Here is a 20,380-nt window from a genome sequence, read left to right on the forward strand (position 1 = left end):
CAGAACTGGGAGCTAGCATGAGAAATTTCAGGGGAGCAGATTGCAGTTGGGAAAATCACACTCAGAAAAAGCTTCCTAATAACGAAAACTGTCCCCAAATAGCTGAGTTCTCTCCATTGAAGGGTTTCAACGTGAAGACTAAGGGGTCACCTGGCAAAGATATGAGAGATGGAGCATCTCCTTCTTTGAGTCCTGGAACAGTCCAGGGAAACCCAAGTGAAATCGTGCTTACGATAGGGAAGGGACCCCAGAGTAATTGATTAAGCAAGTCAGACGGGCACAGCAGGGAAGTCCAGAGTGTGACTCTTCAGTCGTGGGCTGACATGGAATGAAGCAGCAGATCCTGGGATCTAAGGAAAGTGAGGCATTGAGAGGTTGGGGGAAAGCATCTCTGTGGATTTTATAATCCCATAGGATAAGGGCAGAGGCTGGGAAGGAGAGGAAGACGGCGAATAAGTTGGCAAACTCCTCCACACAGCAGAAAAAATGGCGGAACTGTCCAGCAGAGCCACTGTATTTTGCATGGGACATAACTTCACCTACTTTCTCCAGTGGTTTTCCCCGGCACTCCTCTGGGAAGGGAAATATCACTAGTTTGCAACCGATAACCATCGATCACAGCACACAACTCCTACCAGTAAGGGAACGAGGCTGTCGTCACAGGTCGGACTCGGGGACGGGGAGTTCTAGGAGGTCCTTTGCAAGCTCAGATGCCAGGAGTCTATGACTTCCTGTCCTTGCTCTAATTGATTATCTGGCTGCCATTAGGCTCCCTCAGCAAGGAGGGCCCACCCATGGTGGTCCAGGGAGCCCTGTCCCTGCTCTACCTAAGCTCCCTCCAGTGCTGACAAGCCATTGCAGCCAAAGGGATCATAGCATCTATGCTTGGGACTGGATCATAATGAAACTGGACAAAGAATCGCTCTGTCTTTTCTTCAGGATGATTGCAAACCACAGGCAATTAAGAGCGCAGCCTGCCTTTGCCAAGAGCTTCCACAGCCCTGGGATTGAGGGACAAGAGCACAGGGTATAAGAATGCTCAATGCATAGCTGTTCACTGACTCCACTGGGCCAAGGCATGTGCTTTTTTAGGGTTCCATACCCATCAATCATAGCTCTCTTCACCACAGGGTTAGCCCCGTCTCATCCTTCAGGACTCTCTCAGCTGGCTGTGATTCCTCCCCGAGCATTCAGATTTTCCACCATGTGTCTACACTGCCAAACACATGTGGCATTGAGAAACTGCCAACTAGATGGGGGTGACTCAGAATCTTGTGCTGTTTCCCCTATTGCTGTCCTTTGAGAGACTCAGCAGATTAATGAAGCCTGGGATAAGAGTACTATTGGAGACAGGTGTAGACATAGTAAGTGTTCAAGAATATATAATGGACTGTTGGTAATATTCTAAACACCCAATCTTTTGTCTGAAAAGGAAATTATGAATCTAGCAAAAGTAGGATTTGACTGATCTTGGCTCATTTGTTTGAGATGAGAAGGAAGGAAAGAGAGAAGAGGGAATGAAAGAAGGAAAAAAAGAAGGAAGGTAGAAAGAAATGAAGGAAGGAAGGAAGAGAGGAAGGAAAGAAGAGAAAGAAGGAAAGAAGGAGGGAGAGAGGGATGGTGGGAAGGAGAGAGAGGAGGAGGAGGAGGGGGAAGAAAAGGAGGAGGAGGAGAGGAAAGAAGAGGGGAGGGAAGGAGAGAGGAGAAGAAAAGAGAGGAGAAGTGAGAAGAGGAGAGGAGGGGAGGGGAGAGGAGAGAAAGGAAAAGAAGAAGGGAGGGGAGAGGAATGGAAAGCTGTGTTATTATATGGGAATGTTTATGTGATTGGAATTTCTCCTACAAAAAAGAAAAGTTCAGTGACATTTGTGAGTATCTCAAAGTACCTCATTATTACCAAGAGGCTTCTCTATCCCTTTGGAGTCAGGAACTGAAAGAAGTCAATTATCCCTGTAGCAAGGGCACCAAGGTCCTGTCCATGGGATGACATCAGAAAGATGTTTTTAACAAAAGCATCCCGGAAAGATGCTCTTTACAGTCTTTTGGAGGATCTTTCAGAAAGCATGTTCTTCCATCTTTGGGAGCTTTGTCAAGGATTCTCTCAGACTCCCATAAGCGGGAAGCTTTCCTAGATCCTTTTTTTGCTTCCTTACAGAACTGGGATATGAATTAAATAAGAGACTGGAGAAATTATTTTATAAAGAGAAATCATTTTGTGAATCATAAAGTGATTTGAAATTGTAAAGCCTGAAATAGCAACAACAACAAAAATAACTGCAGAGCTCACTCAGATGTTCCCTCTATAAGGATGAAAGACAGAAGCAAGTTGGAAGAATGAACAACAAAAAAGAAGCTATTATGGTGACAAATTGATAATGGTGACAAGGACTCATAGATAAAGCAGTCTTTCAGTGCCAAAATGATGGAGTAAGGAAGGAGCCGTCTGAAAATATCCTAAATTCTCCTTCAGACAACTAGAAAATGATCTCAGAATTGATCTAGGAGCAGGGAAGCAGCTTACCAGCCTGGCAGGAAATGTCTGTCTCACAGGATGGGAGGGGAGCGAAGTCCAAGAGCATCAGTAGTCTCAGTCAGCCACACAACGGGGAGCCTGCAGGAAGGCTCCAAGCCCAGGGCAGTCTACCAGCAAGGTCCCACCCTCCTTCAAACCAGTAGTCCTCTAAGCAAGTGAGCAAGGTCCCACTCTGCTGACCAGTGGTGAAGTCCCTCCCTGAAGCTGGTCAACAGCAAAACCTCTGCTCTGGGGCCTACCAGTAGAGACCCTGTTTTCATAGTAATTCAGCAGCAAGACCCTATCCCTGAAACAAGGCATTAAAATACCATCACACAATTGTATAAATATGTATACATATATTGCATTTAACATATACTTTAACATATTTAACATGTATTGGTCAACCTGCCATATAGGGGAGAGGGTGGGGGGAAGGAGGGGAAAAGTTGGGATAAAAGTTTTTGCAATTGTCAATGCTGAAAAATTTCCTATGCATATGCTTTGTCAATAAAAAGCTATTTTAAAAAAATCATCACAAAAAAAATTTTAAAAGCAAAAAATGAGCAAAAAATGAAAAATAAAACTTGATTTTGGAAAGTTATTATGGTAATAGGAAGGATCAAAGCATAAACTTAGAAGAGGACAATAGTTTCAAAATGGCTACATGTGAAGTCTCAAAAAAAAAAAGCATAACTTGGTGTCAGGCCTCAAAAAAATTCCAGGAAGAACTTAAAAAGGATTTTTTTTTATTAAAGCTTTTTATTGACAAAACATATGCATGGGTAATTTTTCAGCACTGACCCTTGCAAACTTTCTGTTCCAAATTTGATTTTGTGATCAAAAGGATCAAAGGGTATGCACAGTTTGATAACATTTTGGGCATAATTCCAGATTGCTCTTCAGACTCGTTGGATCCGTTCACAGTTCCACCAACAATGCATCAGTGTCCCAGTTTTCTTCCATCCCCTCCAATATTCGTCATTATCTTTTCCTGTCATCTTAGCCAATCTGAGAGATGTGTAGTGGTATCTCAGAGTGGTCTTAATTTGCATTTCTCTGATCAATAATGATGTAGAACACCTTTAAAAATGACTTTTAAAAGCAAATTAGAAAAGTAGAAAAAATTCGAAAGAAATAAGAATAATGTAAGAGAATCATGAAAAAAGATGAAAATTTACTCCCTAAATAATCCCCTATAATATAGAATTGGCCGAAGAGAAAAGGAAGTTCAAAAACTCACTGAAGAAAAAATGCCTTAGGAATTAGGATTGAATAAATGGGAAGTAATGACCTTACGAGACATCAAGATACAATAAAACAAATACAAAAAAAGTTAAAAAAAAAAAAAGAAATGTCAAAATTTTCATCAGAAAAACAATTGACCTAGATAACACTTCCAAGGAAGATAATGAAAATCATGATTAAAAAAAGATAATTTCTTTCAAGAAATTATTTTTTAAAAACTGCTTTGATATATTAGAAGCAAAGGGCAAAACAGAAAGAAAAAATCCACCCATCACCACCTGAAAAAGTTCTGAAAATGAAAACTTTCAGAAATATCATAGTCAAATTCTAGAGCTCACAGATGAAACAAAAAGTATTATAAGCAGCCAAAAAATAATTCAAATATCATGTAGCTAAATGATTTGGCAGCTTCCAGATTAAAGAGGGGTTTGGAATATGATATACTGGAAGGCAAAGGAATTAAGACTACAACCAAGAATCATCTACCCAGCAAAACCCTATCAAAAGAAAAAATAAATATTTAACAAAATAGGGGACTTTCAGGCATTTCTAATTAAAAGATTAGTGAATTAAAAAAAAAAAAGTAACCTCCATATACAAGGCTTGAAACAAGAAAGAGAAAACAAAAGAAATTCAATCAAACTGTAACAAGATAACATTTGGAAATCTTAGCAACTTTATTACTATAAGAGCAATTAGAAAAAGCATATGTACGCAAAAGGCTTGGATATAGGTTGACTTTCATGGGATGAAGACTCTCCCTTCCCCAAAAAAATAGTAAGAGAAAAAATTGCATTTATAGGAGAGGGAAGATTGAATGAGATAAATTATCCCACATGAAAGAGTGATAAAAGAGCTATTATAGTGGAGAGAAAAATGAGAGGAGGTATGACAGACAAAGCTTAAACCTTGGTTTCATTAAAATTGATTTTAAGAGGGAATAACATTCACATTCAATTGGATGTGGAAATATATTTTAACCTATAAGGAAGTAAAAAAGAGACAAGGAAAATGAAGGGGGAAGAGGGACTTATAAATGGAAAGGTATATTGGGAAAGGCATTGATCAGAAGCAAAATACTTGTGAGGAGGGAAAGGTAGTAAGCGAGAGGGGAGAATAAGGGGAAAATAGCATGGAGGAAATATGCAGTTTTCATAACTATAAATAAGAACAGGATGAAACTCACTCATGAAATGAAAGTGGATAGCAGAATAGATTAAAAAACAGCATCTCACAATACATTGTTTTCATGATACATATTTGAAGCAGAGAGATACACACAGGGTAAAGGAAAGGGACTGGAGCAGAATGTATTATGCTTCAGCTGAAGCAAAAATCATGATCTCAGACAAAGCAAAAACAAAAATAGCTCTAATTAAAAGAGATAAAGAAGGAAACTCTATCTTGATGAAAAGTACCATAGGCGGTGCAATCATATCTATACTAAATATATGTGCACCAAATTATATAGCATCTAAATTTTTGAAGGATTTGAATGAGTTACAAGAGGAAATAGATAATAAAACTTTACTAGTAGAGAACCTCAACTATCCCCCTCTCAGAGCTAGAGATAAACTAACCAAAAATGTACCCCCCAAAAAAGTTAAGGAAGTAAAAAAAAATTCTAGAAAAGTTATATATAGTAGGTCTCTGGGGAAAAAAAAAATTAAATGGGAATATAGAGGGATATGTCTTTTTTCTCAGCAGTATATGGTGCTTACACAAAAATTCACTGTATATTAGGACATAAAAATCTCACAAATGAGAAAAACAGAAATAGCAAACATTCTTTTCAGTTCATAATGCAATGAAAATTACATCCAATAATGGAAATAGAGATTAAAAATTAATTGGAAATTAAATACATCCTAAAAATCAAGTTAGAACAAATCATAGAAACAAATAATTTCATTAATTGACAACAATGAGATAACATACCAAAATTTATGGGATACAGCCAAAGCAGTACTTAGGGTAAAATTTTATTTATAAAATTGGTTATATCCATAATCTAGAAAATAAAACAGATCAATGAATTGGGTATGTAACTAAAAAATAAACTAGAAAAAGAATAAATTTAAAATCCCCAATTAAATGCTATATTGAAATCCTAAAAATCAGAGGTTAATAAAAGTGAAAGTAAGAAAACCATTAAACTAATAAAGATAGAAGCTGGTTTTATGAAGAACAACAACAACCAGCAATAATGTAGGTAAACCAATGATTAATTTGATTTAAAAAAGAAAAGTAGAAATTAATTTACTAGTATCCAAAAAAAGAGAGAATTTACCTCCAATGAAGAAGAAATTAAGACAATTGTTAGGAGCCATTTTCCCCAATTATATGCCAATAAAATTGACAAACTAAATGAAATAGGTTAAAATCTAAAAAATATATATAAATTGTCCAGATTAACAAAATAAATCAAATACTCACATAACCTAATCTAAGAAAAAGAATGTTGAACACAGTAACAGCAAAACTGCTCAATGAAGAACTTTGACTGACCTAGCTCTTCTCAGAAAAGCAATAATCCAAGACAATCCTAAAGGACTTGTGATGAAGTATATTATCTGCCTCCAGAGAAAGTACTGATATATATTGAATACAGACCAAAAATTCTATTCTTCACTTCCTTTTTTTTCTTTTATTTGAGCTTTTGTACAAAATGAGTAATATGGAAAGATTTGATATAATTGCACATGTATAATCTAGGTCTCTTTGCTTACTCTCTCAGGAAGGGAAAGGAGGAAAGGAGAATCAAATTTGAAATTCAAAACTTTAAATAAAAAATGTTTAAAAATTGGAGGGGAAAGGCATAAATCCAGGAGAATATGACTCTAAAACATCGATGAGCAAAGCCTAAAGAAAAATGCATTTGGATTTAAGTTTAATGAGAATTCCTGAAAGAGTAGAAGTAATGATTTAAAATGTTTTTTGAAAAAAAAATAAATAAAAACACTGGAAAATAATTGGGAAAGAAATGAAAGCTATAAAAGAAAGAAATGAAAAGAAAATTAACAACTTGGCACAAGAGGTACAAAACCTTAACCAAACAACAAACTTTCTGTCCATTTTAATTTTCAACTTTCTTAGCCATTCCAGATCTCAAACAATAAATATAATGCAATGTTTCCAAAAAGCAATTTGATGTTATTTAAAAATGGAGATTCAACAGTAGAAGAGATTTGTTATATGATATATAGGAATAAAGGTATCGAATACCTCGATATTCAACAAATAAAAAGACACTTAATTATTGGGATAAAGACTCTCTATGTGACAAAGACTTCTGGGAAAAATTGGACAGGGATATAGGAAAAATGAATTTCGATTAACATCTCACACCTTATAAACTAAATGATCTAAATGATCCATATATGATATTTAAAGGATAAATATCCTTAATATAAAAGGTCACATCACAAGAGAAGGAGAAGGACAGGGAGAGAAGGACAAGGAAAGGGAAAAGAAGAGGGGAAAGGAGAGAGACAAAGAGAGATGAGAAATTACCTATCATGTTTATAGATAGGAAAAAAAGTTCATGATGAAACAAGGAATGTGAAGGATGGTAGAAGATAAAATTGATTATTTTGATTACATAAAATTAAAAAAGATTTTGCCAAACAAATCAAAGAAAATACAGAAAAAACAAATGAATTTTAGCAACAAGTTCCTTCAATAGAAGTCTCATACACAAATAGGAAAAAAAAAATGATTCAAATTTATGACTCAGAGCCATTTCCCAATTGATAGATGGTCTGAAGACATGAACAGGCAGTTCCCAAGGGAAGAAAGTCAGGCTGTCCAAAGCCATACTAAAAAATGTTCCATGTTACTACTACTAAATTAAAGAAATGTAAAGTAAAGTAGTCCTGACATAGTTCTTCGGACTCCTCAGATTGGCAAAGATGACAAAGGATGAAAATTATGAATGCTGGAGGATATGTGGGGAAAGTCCCACGGGTGTTGTGTTTGTGGTCCCGCGGATGGGTACAACCATACTGGAAAGCAATTTGGAATTATCCTCAACAATTATTCACCAGTGCTGGCCCTTTGGCCAGTGGTTTCCCTGTTCAATCTGTTCCCCGAAGTAATCAAATAGAATTTAAAAAGATTATGTGCAAAAATATTTTTAGCATCTCTCTTTTTGTGATGACAAAAACAAATGGAAACTGAAAGGTCATCCATCTATTTTTGTTACTGTTAAGATTAGGTACGTCTGACTCTTCATCCCTTCGAGGGTTTTCTTGGCAGAGACATTAGGGTGGTTTGCAACTGCCTTCTTCAGCTCATTTTACAGATAAGGAAACGGAGGCAACCTGAGTGAAGCGTCTTACCCAGGCTCACACAGCTAGTAAGTGTCTGAGTCCAGATTCAAATTCAAATTCAAAATTTAGAGCTCTATCCACTCGTGTCACATCGCTACCCCAGAGAAAGGTTATTTGTCATACTAGGGAAACCCACATGGAAGTCTAGACAAACAAGAAGGAAAGAGTAGGGGGAGTGGATGACACTTGAACTTCATCCTTATTTATTGGTTAAAGAAGTAAAAAATACATAAATGGCGTAGGAATATGTCTTATTGAATAGAAACCAGGAGAGAAATGGGCAAATCAGAAGGAAGACAGATGACAGGAAGGAGTCGTCTGAAGCCAACCCCAATCGCTGAGGCTGTATACCAATATTTGGAGCAGTTCTTCTTATCGTGGTGAGGAGCTGGAATCTGAAGGCTGCCCACCAATCGGAAACAAGCTATGGTTTGTAGCGCTGATGGGATACTACGGGCCGGGCGGAAGCTCGGGGCCTTTCTTTGCCCAGAGAAATCTGAGATTTATATGAATTGATGAAGAGTTAGGTGAATAGAGCTAAGAGAACAGTTTGTAAAGTGACAGCGATTTGGGGATGACAGATGACTTGGGAAGAGCTAGAAACTCATCAGCAGAATAACCAATCATGCAAATGCACACACAAATACACACTCATACACACATACACACATACTCCACACATACACACTCATACACATGCACATCACACACACAAATACACACTCATACTCATGTAGATACATAATATACACATGCATATATGCACACCGCATACACAAACACACATACATCACACACAAATATACACATCACTCACACATATAAACACAGATACTGACACACACATCCCACGCAAACACAGATACACAAATATATACCTCACACATATGCTCATACTGCACACACAAATATGCACCACATACATATACACGCAAATATACACTCACACATATACATACCATATACATCTATACTACATACACAAAGACACATTTACACACAAATATACACATCACTCACACATATAAACACAGATACTGACACACAATACTGACACACACATCCCATGCAAACACAGATACACAAATATATACCTCACACATATGCTCATACTGCACACACAAATATGCACCACATACATATACATGCAAATATACACTCACACACATATACATACCATATACATCTATACTACATACACACAAACACATTTACACACAAATACACCCATATATACACCCATACCCACACACTAATTACACACAAACACATAGACACAAATGTACACAACACGCACTCATACACCCAAATACACAAATATACTCATACACATACACCCACACCACAAATACGCACTCATACACTACACATATACACAATTCCCCCAGAACAAATTGGCTCTGTTTTTATTCTCTAATCTTAAGTGATTTCCTCTCTCCCATCACCTCTTCTTGTCTCCTCCTTCTAGATGTAAGTGTCCACGTACTCTGTGATAAAGTATTTTCAGTGGGATCAATTCCGTCTGTTCCTGGGCCCCAGGAGACCAGTAGAGTGTCCCTGGTGTCCTGACTCTGTTCTGAGGATCTAGGTTCCAGAAATCCAAGAGCTAATCTCTAAGATGACAGACTTTCCCCCCTTCTTTCCTTGGCTCAGTGCTCTGGGAGTTCCCATCAGTGTGAGGAGGACTTGGAAGATCTCAAAAGCCCTTTCATCTCAGAGAAATGAAAGCCAGACTGGGCTTTGGGGAGAGACCCACAGACAGATTCATTGTCTTTGACTCTGAACCTCTTGGGAAGAATGTGCTTCTGTATCCAGGAAGCCAAGTCCCTGCAGAGTCTCCCATCGGAGCCCAGAAGAGCTAAGACATACCCAGGAGACCTTCTAGAGATGTCCCATAAGTTAGTGAGTCACTGAAGCTGAGAGGGAGGGAGGGGGACGGGGGCTTGTTCTACCCGTTGAATGGGAAGGAAAGAGGATGAGCTGGAGGCCTGGAAGGTGACTGATTCCACAAGCACATACTGAGTACCCACAGAATGTGCAACGTGAGACCTAACATAGTACAATGGAGATGGAGCCAGTCTTCAAGCCAAGTCATGACTGAAAGCTTTCGTTCAGCACCTTCTTCATGCCAGATTTGGGTTCGATTTCTAATGCAACTTCATAGAGAGATAGAGACAAAAAGACAGACAGAAAGGGATAGACAGAGAGATAGAAGATAGATGGATGGATAAGTGGCTAAAGGATGGATGGAGAGATAGATAAATGATGGCTGGATAGATAGGCAGATAGATGGATGACAGAATGGTAGATAGAGAGACAATGGATGATAGCTAGATAGGCAGATACTAAGACAGACAGACAGGCACTCATTAAGCACTCTGGCGCCAGGTTCTGTGTTAAGTGATGGGGTAAATACAGGCCAGGCTAATACAAGCCAATAGGACCGTCTCTGCCCCCAAGAAGTTTCTATTCAAATGGAGGAAAATAACAAAGTGGAGCCAAATAAGGTGGGGAGAAAGGGCACCTGGTGTGTGGCTGGTAAGAAGATGGAGAGGACTTCTTGAGAGTGGACAGTGAGGGCGCTTCCTGAAGGATGGCGTGGGCCACGCCGGGGAGGGGCTTCTGCTCGCACCCCCAGGGAAATCTAGCTCTTGTGGGGGCTGATGTCATGACATGCAGGTGAATTTGATGTAAATGAGGGAGGGAGTGCAAGGTCACACACACACATACACCACATGTACACACATCACACATGGGTACCACACACAATCCCCCACACGTCTCACCACTATTTACTACTCCGCAGCCCGGCCTGCTGGGCGACAATGCCCTGGCCTGGGCGGCCCTCTGGGCTCCGGCGATGACCCGGCTCGGTCAGAGCGGGAAGGGCTGCGGCTAACAGGGACCAAAGTCGTCCGGGCTGAAAGCGCACGGCCTCTGGTCCGCATCGCTGGAGGGAGCGGGCACCTGCGGGATGTCACAGCTACTTTTGCCGACGGCGCCCGCCCTTGGACCCTCCCTGGCACAGAGCCGGCCTTCAGAACGCCCGGGGCCCCCTGGAGCCATCCCTGTGTCCTGACCATAGGAGGCACCGTCCGAAATGCGGCTCTGCCCTGATCCTAAAGTCCGGGCCCTGGCCCAGAGCTCAGGGAGTGTCCCGGTCTCGGGGCCAGGGCTTTACAGACAAGAGGGAAACCGGGTTTTCTAGGCTCCGAGGCCAGTCCTTTCCCACTGCCTCAGCAGTTAGGCAGGGCCCGGAGTCTAATTCAGCCTCAGACACTTGCTAGCTGTGTGACCTTGGGCAAGTCCTTTCACACACACACACACTCAGTTTGCCTCAGTTTCCTTATCTAAAATGATCCGAGGAAGGAAATGGCCTCCCCTCCGGTATCTCTGCGGAGAGAATCCCAAGTGGGCTGGGGGGGGCGGGGCGGGGAGACACCATTGAGAAATGACAGAACGGCAGCCCCGCCCCCTCCCAGTGCTGATGTGGGGGATTCTGGTCCCTGGGCCTGCTTCCCTTCTTCTCTCCCTATTCCCCAGACAGTTGCCCCCCCCATCTCCCCTGTTCCAGAAAGAGGGGCCGGAGAAGGGGGTTTCCCGGCCTGGGCTGGGGGCGGGGGAGCCGGACAAAGGGTCTGGAGAAGGCCGGGCTGGCGGGAAGCCCATTGGCAAAGCAGAGGAGGGAGGTCAGCGGGGAGGAGGTGTGAGGGAAAGAGAAGCTTCTGGCGGGAGCCGGAGCCGTTCCCAAAGCCCTGGCCTCTCTTTGCCCTCCCGGCTGGGAGACAGATGAGGGAAGGCGAGCGCCCGCCACAATGATTAAAGAGAGCTCTCTCCGGGGGCCGCACACTCATCCAGGCGAGAGGACTCTCCCCCGGACCTTGGGGAGAAGCGGGGGAGGGAGACAGGACTGGCCTGAGGAGGGGGCAGAGGAACCGGGTTCAAGCCTTTGAGCAGCGGCCACGTGGAAGACGCGCCGGCTTTGGCCTATGGGACACCAGAGGGCAGAACACGAGTAAAGAGCGGCTGCACGGCCCCTCAAAGGGGACGATCGTTCCCCTGCTGCTGGCCAAGGCGCCCCTGTGGTCCCAGGCCCGAGGTGCTGTGATTAAGTCGGGGATGGTGGAAAGCTGGCTCTGAATCCTGCCTTGGACACTTAATCACACGGGGCTGTGGTCGGGCACTTCATCCCTCCAAGCCTCAGTTTCCTGCTCTATAAAATGGGGGTGTTCCGGGAGCCAGCAGGGACCTTCCGGTTCTCAATAAACATCCTATGATTTGTTTGAGGTGGCCCAGGACGATAGCAGCGGATTATCTTCATTTACGGGTGAGGAAACTGAGGCTCACAGTCAAGATGTGCCCTGAAAAAGATCCGGCTGAGCCCGGTCCGACTCTCTTCCGTGGAAGGGAGGCTGCCCTCCTCCCTAGAGCGAACCACCCAAAGGCGCTCCCTGGGGCTGAGGCAGCGTGATCCCAGGCAGGGCTCGATGCCTCGATCTGCCGCCATCCGGGATCTCTTGGCAACCGCCTGGCTTTCCTCACAGGCTTGGCTGACCTCCTGCGGCCCCCGCAGAACAACAATAACTCACATTTTAAGGTGTAGAATGTGCCTTTTCTCACAGCCCTATGAATCATGCCGCGCGAGCCTGTTAATCCCACGTTCCAGAGCGAGGCACCCAGACTGCGAGAAAATGACCTGCTTCTAACGCAGGCTGCTAAGTGAGAAAGCGCACAAAAAACCCCACAGGAGACGTGATGAAACCTCCCTGGAAGCAGCAGAACTTTTTTGTTTCTTTCTCATGCAGCGAATCCATCCCCATGGTTACAGCTCTACAGGCTCTCTCCATCCTTCGCATTTCCCTTCGCTCAGGTCACAGGGCCCGCTGGGGCTGTACCACCCGGCCGCCTTCAGCATCCTGCTGAGAGCAGAAACCCCAGCTTCTTCCAGCCAAGAGAATGCCAGTCTAGTAAGGCGCAGGGGTCTCGTTTTTTCTTTTGTTCTATGTCCCATAAAAGATCCTTATTAGTTACTTAATTCGGCGTCCTTGGCGTCCAATATTTCCAGGCTCTTGCAGGCCTTGGCCATAATGAGCTGCAGAAGCCTTGAAGGCCTCTGGTTTAGGGCTATGGATTGTGCCTCGTGTTCTAAGCTACCTCTTTTCTAGAGACCGTCTGTTCTTTCTTTATGCGATGAGCATCTAAAGGGCAATAGATTGAACATGAGACATTGTCACGCGGTAGCTCAAAAGCCTTGGAGAAACTGTGAGCATGTGTCGACATTCGGTAAGTGATTCCAGTTGGCCAAATACGGGGTCAGGAAAGCCTTTTTCTCCTGGCAGCTGCTCAGCCAAACTGGGGGCATCTTCCAAAAAGACTAAGCTCTCGTTGGTCTGCTCTCTGCCCACTCTTGGTGGGCCTTTGGGATTATAAATAGCTGGTGACATTTTTGTTCCCATTTACAATCGAGAAAACTGAGGCAAATAGAAGTTAAATGATTTTCCAAGATCAAACAGCTAGTAAGTGTCTGAGGCTGGATTTGAACTTTCTGGCTCCAGTTGCGGCGTTCTTTCCACTGTGCCACCTCATTCCTTCTTGCATAGTGGGAAGTCAATCAAGATTCACCTCATTGAGATCCCACTCATTCATATATAACTCCTGGTCCTCTGAGGTAGTATGGGTTTCCTACTACGAAGAACTGGAAGAGAACCGAGATCCCGAATGTCATCCAAGGGTGAGACAGCAAGACTTCAGACTAGGAGAGTGCCTTTCCCTTGGATTATAAATAGCCTTCTTATTTCTACAGAGCTTGAAAGTTATTGGTCCCAAGGATAGGAGTCTTCATACTCTGACCCTTTCAGAAACGTGTTTCTATCTTTATGTATCCCAGTCATTATAGTCTTTCTGTAGCCTCCCCTTCCCTTCTCTTCCCTTCCTCTGCCACCACCACCTTGTCACTCTTACTGCAGGTCCCAGAATCGAAAGTGAGGGGTTTTCCCCAGTAAGAGGAGAAACATATACAGAATGTAGCCTGGTTCATCGATCTATTGCTCCTTCTGAGATCGATGCCCTCAAAACTTGCCCCACAGACTTCCATGCACTGATGCTAAGGGAAGTGAACAGAACCAGATCATTATACATAACAACAGCAAGATTATACAATTATCAATTCTTTTCACCAAGAGATGACCCAGGCCAGCTCCAATAATCTTGTAATGAAGAGAGCCATCTACACCTGGAGAGAGGACTATGGGAACAGAGTCTGGACCACAACATAGCATTTCCAGTCTTTCTGTTGTTGTTTGCTTGAGTTTTGTTTTCTTTCTCAGTCTTTTTTTTCCTTTTTGATCTGATTTTTCTTATGCAGCAAGATAATTGTATAAATATGTATACATATATTGGATTTAACATATATTTTAACATATTTAACATGTATTGGATTACCTGCCATCTAGAGGAAGGAGTGAGGGGAAGGAGGGGGAAATTTGAAACACAAGGTTTTGCAAAGGTCAGTGTTGAAAAATTCCCCATGCATATGTTTTGTAAATAAAAAGCTTTAATAAAAGAAACTAAAAAGAATTACTCACTAAGCACATATTATGTTGAAAGCATTATGATAGGCACTACCTTAAGAGAATCCTAGATCTGTAACTATAAAGGAATACAAAAGGCAATTAGTCTACACTCCTTCCCCTCACCCACCTTATTTTAAGATAAAGAAAATTAGGTCCAAAAAACAAACAAACAAACAAAAACCAAGTAGCCCACTCATGACTCAAATTTGCTTGAAAGAGAAAATATTTAATAAAATAAATAGAATGGCAATCATCTCATCCCTATATCAACAGCTAATCTGCTACAATGCAAATAAACTAGAGGGAAAATTAGGAGATTTGGGTGACCCAATCTCTTCCCAAAGACTTGCATACAATGACAAGAGCTTCCTTATCGATAATTTCATAATTTCAATTATTCCTGAAGAAAGATAGCTCTGGATTACCTGTTTTAGCCCTAATTTGACTTGCCTGGATGCCATATGAACATCTCACTTCCCAGCAAAGCAAGAATAACTTTCTGTCTCTTATAATCAAGAGAAGACGAGAGAGAGGGACTCCTGAGGCTCCCTGATTGCCTCATCTTTTAGTAGAGAAGAAATCCAGTACAGAAAAGCCACCAGTTCAGACTGCTTTTGATAAGTTGCTTGAAAGAAAGAGAACAAACATGGGTCAAGAATGAATCCTGCCAACCTCCCTCACCCCTCCCTATGGCTCCCAGGTTCTCAGTCATGTGTCCTGCTAAGATTCAAGGGGAATTTGGGGTTAGTTCTGGAGAGTTAAAGGTTAGGGATAGTGTTGGGGGTGCATCCCAGAGCAAGGCAGTCTCCCGCTGCATAATGTGGGGAGGAGATATTTATGAAGCTCTTGGACGGATAAAGGATGCAAATCCCCCTCCTCAATTCATCTGAAAGTCTTCCATTTGGAAGCTTCCACTTGCTCTTCTCTACCAAAGATGTCATTTACCTGAAATAGTTGCCACAGTTACCAATGACCTCCTCTTCCCCAAATTTAATGGACTTTTCCTCCTTCCTCACTCTCCTTGATCCTTCTGCAGTATTTACTGTATCCCATCCTCTTCTTCTAGCTAGTTTCCTCTCTGAGTTTTCATAAACTTCTCTCTTTCTCACCCCACCCCCTCTCTTCTCTGTTTCTCTTTCTCCTCTGTCTGTCTGTCTGTCTCCTTCTCTGCTTCTGTCTCTCTTTCCTAACATCCACATCTTAGCCTCTTTCAAGTTTCAGGGCAAATATCACTCTCCACTTTCCCAGTTTCCCCAGGGGCTGTTTCCATGGGTCTAATATGAATGCGCATTGGGGAAGAGGTGTGTGTGTGTTTGCATTATCTTTCTCTCTAGAATGTAAGATCCTGGCAGGTAGGGGCTAGTTTCACTTTTTCTTCATAAGCTCAAAGCTAACCACAGTGCACATTGTAAGTGCTCAATAAATGCTTGTTTGATTTATATATACAATCAATATATAATTATTATTATACAATTATACAACTGTATATAATTGTATATAATTATACAATAATAATTATTATAAATGGGGATATAAAGTCAAAAAGGGGAACGTTGCAAGAATTCGCCTTCCAAATTTGCATTTCATTGGGGAAGAGAGTGTGTGTCCCTGGAAGTCTCTCCAAAGTCCATACCAGGGGACAGCGGGCCATTTCCATGAGAGCCGGAGGTACCGGAAGAGAGGGAGTCTTTATGCAGGATTCTGAGCTAAGCAGGGTTGCTAAAAGGGGGAGAGGAGAGAGTCGGGTCATGCCAGATTTGGGAATATGGAGTGTTATGAGTAAGGAGCAGCAAGATAGCTGATTTAGTTGGACTAAGCGTCCAAGAGAGTAATGTGTCAGGCTGGAAAGGTTGGCTGGAGGCAGATTGTGGAGGGCTCGAGGTGACCGGTGGCAGATGTTTGGTGCTATGCTCAGTGCTGAGGAGAAAAAGAGAAAGGGAAAAGAAATTCTAGTCCTCAAGGACCTAATGTGTCTCTGGACCTTGGTCTCCCCATCTGTAAAATGGAGCTCACAATTCTTGCCTTGTGAATCCCTCACAGGGATTTGGGAGGATCCAGGGATAAGGTACAGGCTCTACACACTGTAAAGCACCATCTCCCTTGTAAATTGCAAGGTACTTTTCATGTTATAAAGTGTTCCACATACAAAGAGGGCTCTCATTCCTGGAAAGGGGGAGTGCAGCTCTCCTTGGTTAAGGACAGATGGCTCTGGGTCCTTCTCTGGCACAGGGAGCCTCTGAAGTTCTCTGAATAAGAGACTATTCCTTGCCCAGAGCTCGTGTTTTTCTCCCTAGCCCACAAGGCTGATGCTTATCTTCCACCACTGGAAAGTTCCTATTCCAGAACAGTGGCCTCTTTTGGAAAGGCAGAACAAGCGTCTGGGTTTTTCCAGGGTTTTGCCTCTTTGGCATCCAAGGGGAAACCCAAGAAGCCTCTGGATTTCCATCCCTCCTGTCAGAGATCCATGCCCCGGGGCTTGGAGAACATCCAGTCCTCTCTTTGCATGGATGGGGAAATGGAAACCTAAAGGGAAATAGGGGTTTGGCCTAGATGATCCAGGTGAGGAGTGATAAGGCTGGAACTCCTATCCAAGCTTTCTGGCTCCAAGGCCCAAGGCAAAGTCCATGGAGACTCTGGGTTCGAGAGCTGCCTGAGCTAGTGGTCACTGTGGGACTGTAGATGAGTCATCAAGTTCTCATTATTTTGGTCTCATCTGTAAAATGGGGCTAGCCACACTAGAAAGAGTCCCAGTGCCTCTCATGACTGCCAGGGAGCAGAAAATTCTCCTGGGTTTAGTCTAGTCTGGCCAAGAACAACTCGAAGATGAAGATCTTTCCATACAACATGTGGCAAAGCGACTAATCCATTGATCAACATTTATTAATGCTCCGGCCATCATGCTAAGTGCTGGGGACAAAAAGCAAAAAACAAAACAAAACAAAAAAAAACAAAAAAAAAAAAAAAAAAACCCAGTGTTCTATAGGAGCTTACAAAGAGCACAGAGTAAGAACTGGACAGCACCTGGCACCCGCGGCTGAATTATTTGGAGGGATTCTCAGGCAGGTTTCCTCACAGAGGAGTATGACAAGGGGATTGGGTAGCCCCGATCTCCTAAATTCTAAATCTAGTGTCTCTTCACATCTTTCATCCATCTTGATCTCTCTCTATATATCTTTTGACAATCTGTCCTCCTGGATACCATCTTCTCAATGGATTTCTGTGATCCTGCTCTCCCCTGGTCCTTCTCCAGTCTGTCTGACTGCTCCTTTGCTGTGTTATCATTCATGACCTGCCTCCTATAGGGGAGAGTCTTCTCGGTCTCTGTTCTTGTTCCTCTTCTCTTCTCCCTCCATATTATGTCTCTTAGAATATTATCACTCTTATAGTGATCAGCTCCCATGAGTTCAATTATAATCTCTATGCAGGTGCCTCCTATCTCTCTATCTCTCTATCTAACCATCTAATCTTATCTCTGTCTCTCTGTCTCTCTGTCTCTCTCTCTCTCTCTCTGTTTTTCTTTCCTCTCTCTGTCTCTGGCTCTCTATCTACCTCTATCTATCTTTATTAATCTCTCTGTCATTAGCTTTTTAGTTCTATCTTCATCTCTCTCTGTCTATTCATCTATCTAACCACTTCCTTCTCTCTACTCTATCTCTACTTATCTTTATCTAGCTCTGTTTTTATCTTTTTCTATATCTTCTTTCTATTTATCTACGTCTTTTGGTCTCTATTTCTGTCTTTATCTGTCTCTGTATCTATATAGCTCTCTATCTACCTGTTTCCGTCTCTATCTTTATCTTTTTCTATCTCCATCTTTATTTATCAATCTGTCTCTAGCTTTCTATCCATCTCTATCACCAGCCCCATCCTCTCCCTTATGTTTCAATATATCACCAACCATAACTGTCTATTTAACATTACAAAGTACACTTTACATTGAACCTACTCCATTTCCGAGTCTGTCTAGTACATAAATAGGAGAGAGATAACATATATGCACGTATTTCCCTCCTTAGCTGCCACCATGAATGCCCAAGTGCCCATCAGATATCTCACATCAGCACTTCCTGCTCTCTGATCCTCTTCTTCCCATCTTACCCCATTTTCTTCTCTCTCTCTCTCTCTCTGTCTCTCTCTCTCTCTGTCTCTCTCTCTGTGTGTCTCTCTCTTTCTCTGTGTCTCTCTCTCTGTGTGTCTCTCTCTTTCTCTCTCTCTCTCTCTCTCTGTCTCTCTGTCTCTCTCTCTGTCTCTCTCTCTGTGTGTCTCTCTCTTTCTCTGTGTCTCTCTCTCTGTGTCTCTCTCTCTCTCTGTCTCTCTCTCTCTCTCTGTCTCTCTGTGTGTCTCTCTCTTTCTCTGTGTCTCTCTCTGTCTCTCTCTCTCTCTGTCTCTCTGTCTCTCTCTCTCTGTCTCTCTCTCTGTGTGTCTCTCTCTTTCTCTGTGTCTCTCTCTCTGTGTCTCTCTCTCTTTCTCTCTCTCTCTCTTTCTCTCTCTCTCTCTTTCTCTCTCTCTCTCTCTCTCTCTCTTTCTCTCTCTCTCTCTCTCTCTCTTTCATCTCCTGGCAGCACCCAGGCTCACAGCCTTGGCCATATATTCCTCCATGTCCTCTCAGTCTCCTGGTACTCTATTCCACTTCCACATTAGCTTTCACATGGGCTCCCTGTGGGCTCCAGGATCACATACAGACTCTTCACTCTATCATTCAGAGCCCCTCCAGTCCAGCTCCAGTCCATCCAGCACCATCAGTTCTATCCAAACTGGTCCCTTTATTCCCTCCATCTCTCACACTTTACTTTTAGCCAGATTCCTTCTACTTGACCTTCCTCCTTCCCTTGCTCTCCTGTTGCCCAGGCTGTGCCCCATTCCTGGAGTGCCCAGTTACTCCGTTACTCGGTCTCCTCAGCCCCGGTGCCCAGCAGAGGCCTTTCCAAGTCTCCCCAACTCCTCCCCCTGCTCTTCTCATGAAACTGTGGATTTGCTTTACACATTGAACTTCCTATTTTCTCCGAGTAGGATACGTGCTCCATAGAGGGCAAGGGCTTTGTGCTCCTAGCACCAAGCATGGCATGACACGCAGTCAGCTACAATAGACGCTTGGCGAATTGGGATTCAGTGCAAAGTCCACTGGTGAAGGAGCGCCTGGTAGGGCTGCTTTTGTAGGAAGATAATAAATTTCGACACATGGATTTCAAAGTGATTACAAGCTATCCAGGTGGAGATGATCACAAACAGACATGTAAGGCTTAATTTCCTCTGCCTCAGCCATCTATCACAAATTTTTATTTGAGTCTTCACTTTTACCAGATCGCACAGACTCGGTGAAGATGGGGGCATCTCGGGCCTGGGATTTTAGCCTCCCTCGGCAGCTGTTTGGCTGTGGGCTCTGGTGTCTGTCTGTCTCGGGTTTCTCAGGGTCCTTCCCCGGAACAACGGGGACGTGGGCACTCGTCTGGGCTCCTGAATCCAGATGGTTCTGCTGACATGTGATGGAGGACGCCCTGCCCGGCAAACCCTCTCAGCAGAACCGTCCTTCACTCTCTCTTCCTTTTAAATCTCATGTGGTTAATGCTACTGGCATCTTACAACACTCCTATACGCCCCCAAACTGAGAGATCAAGAGGGAAGCCCCATCCTTGGTCGGCCTTTGGCTTCTCCACCTGCGGCTTGTCCGCTGTGCCCAGAATGGCGGTCCCCCACGCGGGGCGGATACGCGGCGTGGGCGA

The sequence above is a fragment of the Antechinus flavipes genome, chromosome 2 (genome assembly GCF_016432865.1).
Source record: "Antechinus flavipes isolate AdamAnt ecotype Samford, QLD, Australia chromosome 2, AdamAnt_v2, whole genome shotgun sequence".
Classification (NCBI taxonomy): Eukaryota; Metazoa; Chordata; class Mammalia; order Dasyuromorphia; family Dasyuridae; genus Antechinus; species Antechinus flavipes.